The sequence below is a fragment of the Podarcis gaigeae genome (assembly GCF_964106915.1).
Source record: "Podarcis gaigeae genome assembly, chromosome: W".
In the NCBI taxonomy this organism is placed as follows: Eukaryota; Metazoa; Chordata; class Lepidosauria; order Squamata; family Lacertidae; genus Podarcis; species Podarcis gaigeae.
In genome coordinates, this window is record NC_139695.1 from 28,857,966 (window position 1) to 28,874,156 (window position 16,191).

At 45.3% G+C, this 16,191-nt stretch overlaps 1 long non-coding RNA gene across 1 annotated transcript in view; it reads left to right on the forward strand.

Moving 5' to 3' along the window:
* Nucleotides 1-11,814: 11,814 nt before the first annotated feature.
* Nucleotides 11,815-16,191, forward strand: part of LOC310836093 — a 382,060-nt gene continuing 377,683 nt past the window's right edge. Inside the window, exon 1 of the long non-coding RNA XR_014559856.1 lies at nucleotides 11,815-11,927. This is a non-coding gene — a long non-coding RNA (uncharacterized lncRNA). The remainder of the gene's footprint in view (nucleotides 11,928-16,191) is intronic.

Here is a 16,191-nt window from a genome sequence, read left to right on the forward strand (position 1 = left end):
TTGCTTCCTCACCGCGAAAGCGAAAGGAACAAAGACACAGAGAAAACACTCCCCTCTGTGTAAACTGGCCACGCCTCAGGAATGTGAGACGTCACTCAGAACTTCTTAACCCTGTAAGTTCTGAATCTATCCACACCCCCTCTCGTCTCCAGTCCTGAGGGGAAAAAATGTGAACATACCTGTACAGACCTCTGAGAGTTCAATCCCTTTCCCATTGCCTTTCGCCCCTTCCTGGCGTCTTTGTCAGGCAACTGTTGAACCTCCTCAAAACTCCCAGGTTTGCACTGTGCGAAACCAACCCACACACCGGTGGCCTGATACCTCTCAGGTGGAATGCCCTTCGTTGCTCGAGTGGACCGCCTGAGCACAAATTCAGGTGTTTCTTCTGACCCACTGGGGCCAGCAAGTGTGTCCTCTACATCACAAGACTCCCCCTCTGACTTAATGCGTCTTCGAACTTTCTGCATTATGCTAACAGGAGACGCAGGCTCACTCTTGGGCTCTCTTTTAACAACCTGTGGAGAAGCCCAGCCCTGTTCTTGACCCTGGTCATCGACCTGGTCCTCATCAACAGGTTCAGCCTCTAGCTCTCCCTCATCCTCAGAATCAGACAGACATTCTGAGAGAACATCAGGACTAGCATTGCGCTTTGACCTACCATCTTGCTCACAGAACTCAGCATGTCTACTGACCAGAAGCTTGGTCTGGTCACCTTCTGGATAGGCAAATCTCCATCCTTTTGTCACTGGCTCATACCCGCAGAAGATCATCTTCTGGAACTTAGGACCAACCTGCTTTTGTTGAGCCTTTGGCACTGGCACCAAGGCCGGTGACCCAAACGCACGGAAGAAATGCACCTGCGGCTTCTCTCCATAGAGTACAAAATGTGGGGTTTCACCTATCACTGAATTGTAGGACCTGTTCATCGTGAATGTCACTGTTCTCATCGCCTCCCACCAAAAGCTCTGAGGCAAACCAGAGTCACACAGCAAAACCTCTGTTGCTCGGACCAGAGCTTCACATCTGAGCTCTGCCACGCCCCTCTCCTGAGGAGCCGTCACCTTGTGACGTATCCCTTTCTGGCGAAAGAACTCCTGCAGAGCAGACCCAGTAAACTGCACATCGGTCACTCTTGAACCCCATCACCTTGGTGGAGAACCTTAGTTCCACCTCTGCAACCCAGTCTTTGATCAGTTGTGGTGCATCTTCTTTCGATCTCAGAGCATAGCACCACGAAACCTGGCTAAAATCATCCTGTAGCACCAACAGAAACCTGGCCCCTCCCAGACTTGGCTTTGGCATGGGCCCAAAAAGGTCTGTGTGCACAAGCTCAAAAGGTTTTGTGGTTACCCTCTCCACCCTAGGATAACTGCACCCTTTTACCTTTGCCATCTTGCATGCCCTACAATTCAGAGACCTGCCACATTCTTATATTTTGCACCCTTTGGTGCACTCTGGCAACATCTGGATCTCTTCTAAGGAACCATGTGACGTTTTCTTGTGCCATGCACAAGCACATGAAACATGAGTGGGATCGGTTGCGCCCTTTGCTTGTGCTTTCCCAGCATTCCCCACACCCTTCAGAGGCATTTCTAGAACAAAGAGGTTGTCTTCCCCTTTTTCAACGCTGACCAGACGTTTTCCCCTCTGAAAATTGTACAGACATTGTTTTCAAAGCACACCTTATACCCCTCCTGTAAAAGACAAGAGACAGATAAAAGACAATGTTGCATCCCAGGTGCCAAGTAGACTTCTAACTCTGCCTGCAAAACAGAAAAATAAACATTTGCAACTTTAGAAATTGATTTCTTTGTCCCATCAATCAATTCAATACTTTTCCCAGCTGAAACAGTTCTGCAGTTCCACATCTCGACAGCAGGTGTCTCTGTTATCAGGTGCCTGCTGGCTGCAGAGTCAATGATCCAGCGTAGCACTCTCTCCTCCCTGGAGCTGTCCTTCAACATCGCCATAGCAACAAACGTCTCGCTGCCCCCGCCCTTGGGGCCTCAGCAGCTGTCCTCTCTGGTTGTCACAGCAACAAACTCCCCCTGGCAGGAAGACTTGCCCATGACCTTTGCAGCTTCCGTAGATGCAACTGCCTTGGAGACCGGACTTGTCTCCGCATTCCCACACAACTCTGTAGCTGTTATCTTTACTTTTCGCAGGTGGCTGGCCTTGAAGCGTCTAGCTCTCTGCAGCTTCCCAGGCTCCGACTCACGACGAAAACAACTCTTAGCTGCCTTTGGAAAATAAGCCGTTTCTGAGCTTTCACCGCTCACTGCCCCCCCCACTGCTCTCAGGGCTCCCAGGGCTCCCAGGACGTTTTCCTGCACCCCCTCTGGTGGGTAAAGGGCTCCCAACGCTTGGCCTCTCTCCTGGCTCCTCACACAGGCACGTTGTTGTGCCAGCAACAGTCCCTTCGTCCCCCCGTGGGGGCTCAAAGCTCCCCTCAGCTGTGTGTCGGCTCTCAAGAATGTGCCCAGCGCCATCTTGCCTCTCCCCTTCAGATGCAGCCACATCTTGGCCCTTGCTTCCCACTCCCGCTTCACAAGCCTCACGGAGTGCCAGCCAAGCAGCCTCAGGCCTTTTAGCATCCAGGACAACTTGCTTCAGATCAGCACTCACATTCTCTGCCAGAAAAGCAAGCACACGCTTCTCTGTTTCTCTTAGCTTTGCTGCCTCAGCTTTCCCAACCGCCTTCTGTGTTGGCTGAACTGCTTCCCAAAGTTTTGTCCCGACGAGAAGATATTCTACGTGAAAACTCCACTCCAACCAACTTTCGCAAGTCAGCTTCTCACATGGCAGCTTAAGCTCAAAGCCATGCTCCTGGGACTGAGCCATCTCTCCCCCGGGGCCCAGCGTACTCACGTAACCAGTAGCTCTTCGCGGCACCCGGCTTAGCAGATCAGATTCCCCCAGCGAGTTCCTCTGCCTCTCAGCGTCAGGCAGGACTCCCAGCTGGCTGCAGCTTCTGTTCAGCTCACTTCAACACACACCGGCACGTCTTGGCAACAGCTTCAAAGCTTTGCTGACCTCTCCATAACCTGTGGCTTTTGGATGGAGTCCAGACGCTTCCCTGGCACTCTGCTCCACACTGGACCTCCAGGGAACAGCTCTCCGTGGGCTCCCTGTAGCAGAGTTTCCGCAGCGTAGAAACTGATGTGGTGCGTGTGTGATAAATCAAGGCTCCAGACGGGCGTTCTGGCTTAGCTTTTCTCTTTTAATCGTGTAGAAAACAAACATAAATCAGACAGAAGTTACACCCGGTGAGAGAGCACTCATCTTGCTTCCTCACCGCGAAAGCGAAAGGAACAAAGACACAGAGAAAACACTCCCCTCTGTGTAAACTGGCCACGCCTCAGGAATGTGAGACGTCACTCAGAACTTCTTAACCCTGTAAGTTCTGAATCTATCCACATTCTAAGCCCCCTCTGCGGGTTTTCTTGTTTCTGTTTGTAGTTGCATACATCCTTGTTCCCCATTGGGTTCTTTTGCAATTTCTTCTCTTTCTCTTTGGGGAGCAAATCTCTGGGGAGTTCCGTAGAGTAATATTCTTCATTTCCTTTCATCCAGTTGTCCCATTCCCCGTTGATGCACTCCCCATCAATTAGTTTGTAATCCAGAAAGCAGTTATTCCAGAAATAATCTTCCACCTGTTTCATAGTCCCACCAGAGATGACACTTTTCTTAAATCCAAAGTTTAGCCAGTGTCCTCCAAGTTCCATTTCCCAATGTTGCAGCTTTTGGTCATGTAGGACTTGAAGTCTCTTTATCTTTTGAGGTACATTCACAGCCTCTTCCATCTTTCTCTGCCCTTGCACTTGCTCTGTTAGGCCAACTTCCTGAGTGGATTGTTGTGCAGTTTCTGTGGCTACATTTTCTATTGGCACCTCCTTGCTAACTGCAGCTGTTATATAGACCATCTGTTTATTCATCCGAGATACTTTCTCATCCAGCTGGAGCAGTACATCATATATTTTGTCCAGGGTAGATAAAACTTCCTTTCTAGTCATTTTGTCAAGGTCAGGGAGCTAGTCCCACGGTCTATTTTCCCCAGTTACAGTGTTCTCTTTGTAGATTGTAACAAACACCCTGGCTAGCTTCCTCTAGGGGGTGTAGTTACTTTTTGGCATCCATTTTTTAAAATGTAACCAACAGGGAAAAAATTACTTTTAATTTTCAGATATTTTGTTTCCTTTCAACGTAAAGCAAACAGGCAGAAGGGAGCATTAGGATTATTTTCCCCCTTTTCCAGTTCTATCTGTCAATTTTTTATAATCAAATTGTAGGCATCACCGACAATTTCTTTCCTGTCATTCCGTCCCCAGATTAGGGGCAGTGGAGGCTTACTTTCTTAACACACTCTCAGCAGGATTTAAAAGTCAAATTTCTCCCCCTTTCCTCCTGCTGGCTGGGGGGGTTGATGATTAAAAATGCAGGAAATTCCCAGCTGTCAATTTACCCGGCTTTTAGCTTATAGGATCTTTGCTTTATTCTCTATACAAGGAACGGGAGGCGGACTTCCTGTTTACACCTTCCCGTCTCGGTTCAAATTCAAAGATGTTTTTTTAAGTCCAAAAGTTTCAATTGTCCTACTCACGGGTTGTTGTTTAAAATCCGAATTGTCACAGGAAAAAGGACAGCGCTCTCCGACATCAGCTATGCAGCTTCGCTCCGCAGAAGTAGCGATTGACTCTCAGCACCACGTCAACCCCCGTCTCACTCCGGAGCCCTTAATAGGGTCCCTTTGCTAAACGGGGGGGGGGGGCGCAAATGGTGCCCGCCAAGTCCCACGGTCGTAGGCTTCTTCCGCCTACGATTTTTGAGAGGGTCCCCGCTTCGCTGCAGCGGTAAGACCCGGTTTCTGTGGAGCTGTCTCCCTCTAGATCAGAGGGAATCCGCCATTGTCAGAGGCGCCGCCTCCGGAAGTCCACACAGGTATGAATTTTACGGCATTTGCGAGCTTGACTGGTGTCAAGTACCACCTGTAGATCATTTTCATTATATTCTCTCTTAAGGCATTACATGCCACAGGTATGAATTTTACGGCATGTAATGCCTTAAGAGAGAATATAATGAAAATGATCTACAGGTGGTACTTGACACCAGTCAAGCTCGCAAAAATTTATCACTTGCCCAATAATAAATGTTGGAAATGTAAAGAGACTGAAGGTACATTCTTTCACCTTTGGTGGAGATGCCCAAAGATTAAGACCTTTTGGAAGATGATATATAATGAAATGAAAAAGGTATTTAAATATACCTTCCAGAAGAAACCAGAGGCCTTTCTCTTGGGCATGGTCGGCCAATTGGTGCGAAAGGAGGATAGAACTTTTTTTATGTACGCCACAACAGCAGCAAGAATACTCATCGCAAAGTATTGGAAAACACAAGATTTACCCACCCGGGAAGAATGGCTGATGAAGCTGATGGACTATATGGAACTGGCTGAGATGACTGGCAGAATCCGAGACCAAGGAGAAGAGTTGGTGGAAGAAGAGTGGAAGAAATTTAAAGTTTATCTTCAGAAATATTGCAAAATTGAGGAATGTTAGAAAGATGTTGGGGAAATTTTTTTTGTGGTTTTAGCAGAAAGGATGTAAAGGATTAAGTAAAAATGAATTGGTGAAAGAGAGAAGGTAAAATTATAATATGTTAAGATAAATTATTAGGATAAAAACAAAGTTGGAAGGATTTGCTGGAATATTTAATTGAATTAGAATACAAAAACGGGAGGCATGAGGAGGTCACGGAAATAAGTAAATGAAAGGCAGGACATGGAAAGATTGAAATGTTTTTAATCGTCTTTTTATTCTTTTTTGTATTTTCTATCCTTTTTGTGTGTGTTTTTCTTTTGTTTTGTCTTTTTTCATATTTGTAATTTTGTGGAAAACTTAATAAATATTATTTTTTTTAAAAAAAGAGAGATCGCCTGGCTTGATCAACTCATAAAGGACTTTGGGTTGGTGAGAAAAGGGCCTGTCAGCTTGCTAGAGGGCAATCAAAGTTGCCTGAAGCTGACGCAGAGTGAGAAGTTCCTGGCCAGAACAAAACACATTGGGGTTAAATACCACTACATACGCCAGATGATCCAGGATGGACTTGTGGAGCTATCCTACTGCAGCACCCCAGAGATGACTGCTGACATCCTGACGAAATCCCTATCAAGAGAGAGTTTCCAGAATCTACGTGTCAAGCTGGGCCTCTGGGTGGTTGAATAAAGTTGTTTATATTTTGTGTATGTTGTATTGCCTGAGAAGAGGTATGTGGGATGTAAACACAGGAGCAGTCAATGACAACATTCCTAGAGTGTACATGTTAGAACATGGGGAGGGATGTCTGTCTAGCAAGCAGGTAAACTTCCTGGGCGGACTTCCTCCGCATGTGACCAGAGGTGGGTGTGGCCTCACCTGTGCAGGTAAATGATAAAAGCACAGGGCAGGCAGCCATCTCTCTCTCTGCCATCTTCCTTCCATGAGGAAACATCTAAGGATGCTCTCTTGGCTCCCAGCCAAGAGAGGAGATAAGGACTATCTTGCTACAAGATAGATTCTAAATGTATTTTACCTTTTAAGCTGTGTGCCTTCTGGGATCATATTGTGAACAGAACGTGAGTAAACTCTTTTATACTTTTATAAAGACTGTGTTGTGTCTTGTATTTTAAGAGGGAACAAAAGGGGAAATTACCAGAGTAATTATTATAGAGGTTCTAGCGAACCTGTGCACACATTACCGTTGCGAACTAAAAGGGGAATGTTTATAAACTCTGCTGATATTTTGGGAACTTGTTAGCACAAGTTGGATAAGGATATAATCCCACAATATATCCTCTCCTGCACCCCAGAACATTCCCACAGGGATGATGACGCTGAGCCGTCAGAGGGAGAAGAGGGAGCAGACTGTGAGCAAGAGGAGGTGTTGGAAACTGAAGAGGCAGGAGGGCAGGAAGATTCTGTGGCAAACAGCAGCCCAGAATCCGAGGCAGAAGTGGAGGCTGGAGGCGGGGGTCAAGAGGCAGAGATCAGGCAGGCTGCTGAAGAAGCCAGGGGGTCTCCCCATCCTGCTGGTCTCCCAGAACACAGAGAAATTAAGAGGAGGGAGCAAAGACAGGCAAGGTGTCAGAGTCTCAGGATGCTTGGGAAGGACCAGGGGGAGGAGGAGACTTCAGAGAGTGGTGGGAGGGTAGCAACCTTTAGCCTTCACAACTACCTCACTGGGGCAAGACCTGTTGGGAAAGGTTTCTGTGATCACGAGGCCTGCACGGTTTGGGTTTCTTTGAATAAAGAATGTTGGCTTCTTTTGAATAAAACTCTTCTGACACCAGGTGTTTTTTCTTGCTGACCTCCTCCTCCTCACTCCAGCTCCTGACAGTCTCCAGCTCCAGCTCCAGCTCCAGACACTCCAGCTCCGATCAAACTGATGCAAGGACTCCAGAAGCCGAGTTGGAATGCCGGTCGGTTCAACAGAGAAACGGATCGGTTGTTATATTCTCTGCATCAAGATGATTGATGAGAGGTATGTGCTCATGCTTCGGGCAGCCTGCCAGCTTCTAGTTGATGGCTTTATGGCTGGACTTTGAACTTTTAAGGCCGTTTGCCACGGCACAGGCAAAGGCTCTAAAGCACAAGCGCTGAGGCTTGGGGGAGGCTGGAAAACTGAAAGTACCTTTAAAAGTGCTTTTGGAATGAAGCAGCTGCAGAACACAGACACAGCTTGATTAAAAGCAGCAGAAATGGCAAATGCAGGGCTGGCTGATGCTTTTGGGATTCCTAAGCTCAATAAGAAAAACTATACGGACTGGGTTCTGTATGCAGAGGCAATTCTGCGGAAGGAGGGTCTGTTTAAAGTTATTTCAGACAACCCCCCAGCTCCAATTACAGATGAATGGAAAACTATGGATTCCAAAGCGAGGGGAACTCTTACATTGATAGTATCCCCAGAAGAGCTCTGTCTGTTGCGTGATAAGACCTCAGCCAGGGAAATTTGGGACGCTTTGAGAGAAGCTCACTTGAGGACAGAAGCTGGCTCCTCTATGTTTTACTATGCCAAGCTGCATGGTATGGCTCTTGCTGAAGGTGGAGATGTGCGTACACATCTGATGGAGATGCAGAATCTGAGACATGAGCTGCAACAGAGAGGACTCACCTTTCCAGAGGCTGTGTATTCCTTCATGATACTACATTCTTTGGGTCCAAGTTGGGAGTCTGTTGCCACTCAGATTGCTGTACAGCCAACTGCTTAGCTCACAATAGACTATGTTACTGCCGTGATTCTGAATGAAGCAGACCGCCGGGGTGCTAGCTGCATGGGTAAGGGGGAGTCTTCACAGACGTCATCCCAGAGTGCGGTGGAACCACCAGATGGCGCCAAAGCTTTGAAGGCAGTGAAATGCTACTCGCGTGGACGTCTAGGCCATATGAAGAGGGACTGCAGATGTCCCAGGGCCAAGACAGAGCAGCGCAGCGAAAACTCATCGCGTGGAAAAGGCCAGAGCAAAGGCAAAGGTCCGGTGTCCAGGACAACGCAGCACAAGGCAATGGTCTCACGCTTCACTCCAAAGGTTGCAAAGGTCCAGAAGACGTCTAGATCTTTCTTCGTTGTTGATTCAGCAGCAACCCACCAAATGTGCAACGATAAGCGACTGTTCGTGTCTTTTACACCGCAGGAAGGTGCGATTCACCAGGAGGATGACCACACAATCCCCAGTCGAGGCTACGGAACTGTTGTTCTTCACAGTTTGGACATATCGATACAAGATGTACTTTACGTACCAGATGCCAAACACAATCTACTCAGTGTTGCGCAGCTGAATGAGCGGAAAATTGACGTTTCCTTCAAGAACAAGAAATGCACCATCACAAAGAAAAACGATTATGTATTGCATGCTGAATATGTTGATCGTTTGTTTGTTTTGTATTATGATGATGTTGTGCAGAATGAAACTTGTTGCATTGCAGGTTCTAACAAAAGTTTGCATGCAGAATGTATTCATGATTTTCACCGGAAATTTGGCCATTTGCATTTTGAGGCAGTATCTAAAATGCCTGCCTTGGTTGAAGGTATGACTATTAAACCCTGCAGGTACCACATGAAGTGCAAGGCATGCGCAGCAAACAAGGTGAAAATGGCTGCGAAAGGTAAGGTGTCTAGTAGGCAAGCTACAGAACCATACCAGGTTGTTCATGCTGATTTGGTTGGTCCACTATCGCCCTCTTTGGGTGGAAATAGGTACTTCATGGTTCTCATTGATGCATTTTCCAGGTATATTTATGTGTACAATCTCAAGCAGAAATCAGAGGCTTTTCCAAGGTTCAAGGAATTCTGTGCTTGGTTGGAAAATGTGCATGGTAAGAAGATAAAGACTCTTTTCACTGATCGCGGGGGGGAATTCACTTCTCAGCAGTTTGAAGCTTTTCTGACTGAGAAAGGAATTCAACACGATTTGTCTAGTCCTCGCTCGCCATGGCAGAATGGACTTTGCGAGAGGGCAAATCAAACATTGCTTCAAGGGTTAAAAACCTTGCTGCATGATGCAAATCTTCCAGAGAGTTATTGGGCCGAATCTCTCTCGTGCTTTGTTTACAGTTATAATCGCAGGTTATCTTCAGCGATTGGTTGTACCCCATATGAGAAGATGTTTGGCAAGAAACCATACATCAAACACATGAAAAGTTTTGGTTCTGACATGTGGGTTCACTCACCACAAAGCTCCAAGTTAGACAAGCGTGGATTGCATGGTATCTTTCTAGGTTATCAGAAAGGTTCTTACAGAATAATGATGTCTGACTCTAAGACAATTAAGCTCACAAGAAGTGTTGAGTACAATGCCAAGTGGGGGGAGAATGTGGGAATTTTCCAATGTTATCCTGATGACAGTGATGAGACTGATGATAAGCAAAAGCAGCCGCAACAACCCACACCCACTGATGAAGGTTCTGATTCTGAGTCTGAAACTGAATCGGATGATTCAGAGGATTTCAAGAGTGCAAAAGCCTCTATGCGACCCTCTGAAAGCTCTGATCAAGAATTGGATGAACCATTATTCACAATAGGTCACTTTTCTCCTAAGAAGGAAGAGGAGAGTGTTGAGGACTTAAGGCTAATTCGCAGGTCACAAAGAGCCACAAAAGGCAGACCTCCAAAGAGATTTGCTGATGAATTTGCTAAGACAGCAGTAGCAGCTGTTAAAAGCTCCAAGAAGGTATTTGAACCTTCAAGTTTCCAAGAAATCCAGGATTTGGATTCAAAGGAAGCTGAGCCATGGTTAAATGCCATGAAGGCTGAGCTTGATTCCTTGGAAAGGAACAAAACATGGGAGCTAGCTCCAGTAGTTCCAGGAATGAAACTGCTTGGAAGCAAATGGGTCTTCAAAGCGAAGACAGATCAAAATGGCAAGGTAGTCAGACACAAAGCCAGATTGGTAGCCAGAGGTTTTGCACAGGTACCAGGTGAAGACTATCACGAGACCTACTCACCCACAGTGAGGTATGAGAGCATTAGGCTTATGCTCAAGCTAGCTGCAGAGGAGAATCTACACGCTAGTCACCACGATGTGAATACAGCGTTTTTGTATGGATCTCTAGGTGAATCACTTTATATGCTTCCACCTGATGGCGTACAGGTAAAACAGGGATTTGTTTGTGCTCTAAAGAAATCCCTTTATGGTCTCAAACAAAGTGCACGGTGTTGGCACACAAAACTCACTGAAGTATTGTTTTCTCTAGGTTTTCAGCAAGGGAAAGCTGATCCATGTGTATTTGTCAAAGAGGAGGGGCAAAAGAAGCTGTATTGCTTGTTTTATGTTGATGATATATTATTCTTTTGGAAAGATGTCACAATGTACAATAACGCCCTAGCTCAACTGAAAGAGCACTTTGACATGAAAGATCTTGGTGAGGTAAACAACTACCTATCTCTGGAAATAGAGAGAGATCAAGATGGTAACATTCTAGTACACCAGTCACGGAAAATTGCTGATGTGTTAAGCAAACTAAACCTGATGGATGCTAACCCTGTAGACACACCGATGACAACAGGTTATCAGGTAGATGACACTGAAGAAGCATTTTCTGACACTACACTGTACAGAAGTGTGCTAGGCAAGCTAAACTTCATTGCCAGATGTTCAAGACCTGACATTGCTGTTAGCTGTAATTTGCTAAGCAGACAAGTCAACAATCCTAGTGTTAAGGATTGGAAAGCTCTGAAACGCATAGCGCGCTATTTGAAAGGCACTATGCATTACAGACTGAGATTTAACAATCAGAATTCTGGTGGTCTTGAGATATTTGCAGATGCAAGTTTTGGAAGTGACACTACAGACAGGAAAAGTACATCTGGAGTTTGCTACATGTACAATCAGGGTCTATTTGATTGGTCATGCAAGAAGCCAACAACAATTAGCTTAAGTACTTGTGAAGCTGAACTGAATGCACTGTCTTATTCACTTAAAGACTGTGAATGGTTATTACAATTGTGCAAAGACATGAAAATTCCTGTCAAATGTCCAATCCAGGTTTACCAGGACAACAAAGCATGTTTGGCTTTGCTGAATTCTGAAGGTTGTAAGCAAAGCACGAAGCACTTGCAATTGAAGTTGCAACATGCTAGGGAATGTATTCAGAAGGGACTCGTAACGGTGTCCTATATGCCAGGTAATGAAATTCCTGCTGATGTATTGTCCAAGATTGTGTCAAGGGATCAACACTGTACCTATGTGCAGAAGTTGGGTTTGTACTGATATTGTACAAACACGCTGCCCAGTGATAGTCACAGAAAGGGGGAGGATGTTGGTTTCTGCTTCCTTCACTGTGCAGTGAAGTGCTTGTCACGGGACAATGTTTTGCATTCCACAGTCAAAGAACTGTTGGGTTTCCCACGGGAATAGGAGACTGGATGTGACGTACACTGGTTTCCTGTTTTTCACTGTTCTCTCGGAGTTCTTTGTTTTTTTCCGAGGAGAAAGGGAGTTGCTTCTCTGCTCTCGCAGAAGCAAGATGCCTGCTTGTAATCTCTCAGCAGTGAAGTGTAAATAAAGTAAGTTAAGCATGTGGCATGTACTGCTCATCCTTCCGCTGTGTACAGGAGTCTGCAATTACAACACCAAGATCTCTCCCAACTCTCAGCAGCCCTCACTGTGAGCCATACTAGAGGAATTTTGTCCTGCTTTTGCTGAGCTACAACACAGGAGCGCACCCCCAGGGGGCCATGATGTGGTAACCCTGGCGAAGCATTGCAGAGCAACTGAGAAAGCAGAATGATGTTTGCGTGGACAGTCCATTAGAAAGCTGCACTATTATTGCATCGATAGCACATTGCAGAATACGGCCCCCCTCCAGGCAAAAACATCCGTCTGGCGGGACAGTAGCTTTCATTTCGGAGGTTGTGGTTTTACATCTTCCTATTTATTTATTTATTTATTTATTTATTTATTTATTTATTTATTTATTTAAAATTATTTATTTATTTCATAAAATTAAACGCTGAAGAAGTGAATACCAGAATAGATCAGAACTCACTCCCATTGGAGATGTACTTGGAGGGTGTGGCAAGATGGCGGCTGTAACAACTTCTCCTCCGTGAACCCTCCTGGATTACAAACCTTTTATAGCCTTTTACAGCCTTTTATAGCCGTTTTTATAGCTGTTTTTATTAGACTTTTAATTATTTTACGTCTGTTAGAAGTTTTAACCATTTTATCTCTACTGTTGGCCAGTCGTGGCCAATATACATATTAACAAGGATATTCAAACCTTCTGCTGAGAAAGCCTGCTGCTGATTAGAAACGCCGCCTTGAAGACTGGGTTATGCTGAGCAGTGGAGGAGGAGTAGCAGAGGAGTTGTGTCCACAAAAGATAAGTTCTCTTTTTATCTCCGTTTACGTCTACTTTTAACCTCCGTAGTCAGTGAGACAGTGACAAATGGGTCATGGCAAGCGACCAAGATCTGCTGAGAAAGGTTGTTCACCTCCAAGAGCAAAGCAGTCAAAGCAGTCAAAGCTTGAATCTCCCTCACCACCTACTAACAATAACAGCCAAACAGAGCAAGTAATTGTTTCTGCGGTCGAAACATACAACCGCTTTTGGCCTCTGTATGGTCAAGGGGAGCTGGAAAAGCCAGTTGATCCAGAGGGGGATGGAAGCCATAGGGAAGCCCCCCTTCCTGACACCTTAATTACACCTTCGCCATCACTAAAACAGGACGCATCAGGGCAAACTGCCCATGAATCAGTACCTGATCAAATACAACTAGTAATCAGGACTTTGAGCTACATTTTCAAGCAATTGGAAGGGATTTCTTTATCTTTGAATAAACTTTCACAAGCCCTTCTGACGCATCCATCTTCCTCAACTGAGCTATCTAATTTGCATCAATCTCCTGTGCAGCTTGTAAGTGCCTTAAAGAGACAACATGACCAGAAATCTCACCTTAAGGGTTCTAGAAGCAGGCTGCCACTGCCCCAAAGGAACAAGCAATCCTTGATTTTTCAACCTAATAAAATATGTCTATCCATTTTTTCCCGTGACGCTCCCAGACTTAGGTGGAATAACCTGAGGATGGCTAAAGGGTACCTACGTGATTTGCTAAATATCCCTTTTTTCCAGATAGATCTTATATCTGTAGTACCCCTAAATGCCACGCCCTGGCCAAGGAAATTTATGCTCTCCTTCCAGTCTGCAAGGGTCCCACATCTTCTTGCAAGACAAAAAGACCAGCTGGCAGCCTGGGAGATTGTAACAACAAGAGTCTTTAAGGACACGAGTGTCAAACCTCTTTTTGCCAACTTCTTAACCGGCAATGAATGCTCGTTGCCCCCTTCTGTTCCTATAATAAAGGAAAAAACACCTAGCCGGGTACCCCCTGTTCCACCTGCGATCCCAAGTGCCCATCTAGTTACGCTGAGGAATGATCCAATTGCAAGCGGAGATTGGAATATCCCTGAAGAGAGAAATCTTATCTCCTCTTATGGAAAACTCCCTTCAGAAGAACAGCAGGCTATTCTCGACAGATTGGATCTACTCAAACAAAGACTCCTATCGCTAGGGGACCCCTTTATGCCGACGAGAGAGGAGAGCAGGCGCTCCACGTCCCACAAGGCGTCTCCATCAAATGCCTTGATAAGCTTTCAACCTGCTACTTTGTTACCCCCTACTGATCTGAATCAGCAGTCACCTGTTGACCAACAGCACCATTCTACCGTGGAGGAAGTCGATAAACTCAACACTCCCGTCTCTGACCTTATGTCCAATCAAAATATGGAAGTTGATGAATCCTTTGCTTCAATGCCAGAGCTAGAATCTACCCTGTCTGAAGATCACCAGGAAATGATTATGCATGCACCATCCCCACGCTCACGTCCTTCTATACATCTGCGTGATAATTCTTCTCCATCTGCGCAGCAACTACAAGTGATGGCTGGAACACCTCTTAGCGCTACCCTGGTTAAGACTGACAACTCTGATGGATCTACTAGTATAGCCCATCAAAGACCTACTACTACTCACCTCAATGAACAGCATCCGACCTCACCAACTTTGCCTAATTCTTCCTCCCCGGCAAAGCCCTCCCTGCCTGTTAATGTTACCAAATCATGGATTCGACCAACACAGAAGAAGACCTTATCCGCACAAACTAAAATTACTGATTTCTTTATGGGTCCTCCTCCTACCTCCAAGAACCTATTAAACAACTCAAAGTGACAATTACCGGGACAGCACAAGGATCTGACATTATCAATACTTAGCTGGAACATTGCTGGTTGGAGAACCAAAAAATCAGATCCCGAATTCAGGAAGTATATAAATTCATTTAATATCATTCTATTCCCAGAAACATGGGATGAGGAAGAGATTACCATAGACGGCTTTGATCTTCTAACACTTCCGGCCTCCCCTTCCTTGAAAGGTGGTCGCCCCAAAGGGGGTCTTTTGATTGGGATCTCACTCCAACTTCACGCCAAATTCACTCTGGTACGGGCTTCCCCGCCTTTTGCTCTATCTGGACTGATTGCAGAAGGGAAGTCCTCATTACTAATTACTAATGTTTATCTCCCCCCTGAAGGCTCAGCACCTGATCTTAATTGGAGATGGGAATCATTTGAAAATCACCTATTGTCATGTCATACCAAATGCCCTAACTCCTACTCCTTAATTGGGGGAGACTTTAATGCTCGTATTGCCACAAACTGGGACCTACTAACCAAGTCCAAATGGTGGACTCCCCCATGCTTGGACAACTTTGACTTGGAACATTTGTGCGATGGGTTGCCCACCCTAAATTGCTCTGGAATAAGATTCCCAGATACCTATAGATTTTCACTTGTTGGATTTCTTGCCCTCTTATTTTCCATTTCTCTAATTTCCAACCATTCGAGAAGACCAAATTTTTTGTCTTCTCATAGTTTATAGAGAGTTTGTTACATTCGCAATAGAGGATCAGTGAAGATATAAGACGTTTCAGACCCAAGCTCGTTAAGGATAGTAGGACAGCATCGTCTGCATATAGTAAGAGAGGAACTGGTTTCTGATTAAGTTTAGGGGCATGTGATTCTATTTTTTGAAGGTAATCTGGCAAGTCTGATAAAAATAAATTAAATAGAAAGGGGGCAAGAATACACCCTTGTTTTACCCCTTTCGAGATTGGGATGTCTGATGAAAGGTGACCTTTGATGTTAAGTTTGACTTGACAGGTATTGGAAGAGTGTAGATTTTGCATTAGAATCAATAGGCGCTGATCAATTTTTAATTCTGCGAGTTTCCTCCACAACTTTGGGCGGTCAATTGAGTCGAATGCACCACGAAAATCTACAAAAGCAGCGTATATCTTAGATTGCCTTTGGGATCTGTATTTTTCAACCAGATGCATAAGTATAAGACAGTGGTCTAGTGTGGAGCAACCTTTGGAGAAACCTATTTGTTCTTTCCCTGGTAAATTTAGATTTTTCATCCAGGTAAGGAGTTTAGATAAGAGGTGCTTAGCGTAGATTTTCCCTATCACTGATAGAAGGCTTATCGGTCTATAATTCCTTGGTTCTTTTGGGTCGCCATTTTTAAAGATTGGAATAATTATTGATCTTAGCTATATCTCAGGTATGATCCCATATTTATCTATAAGCGTAAACAGTTGGGCTAAGGGTTCTGCCCACCAATCGATATAGGTCTTAAATAATTCTATTGGTAGACCGTCTGGCCC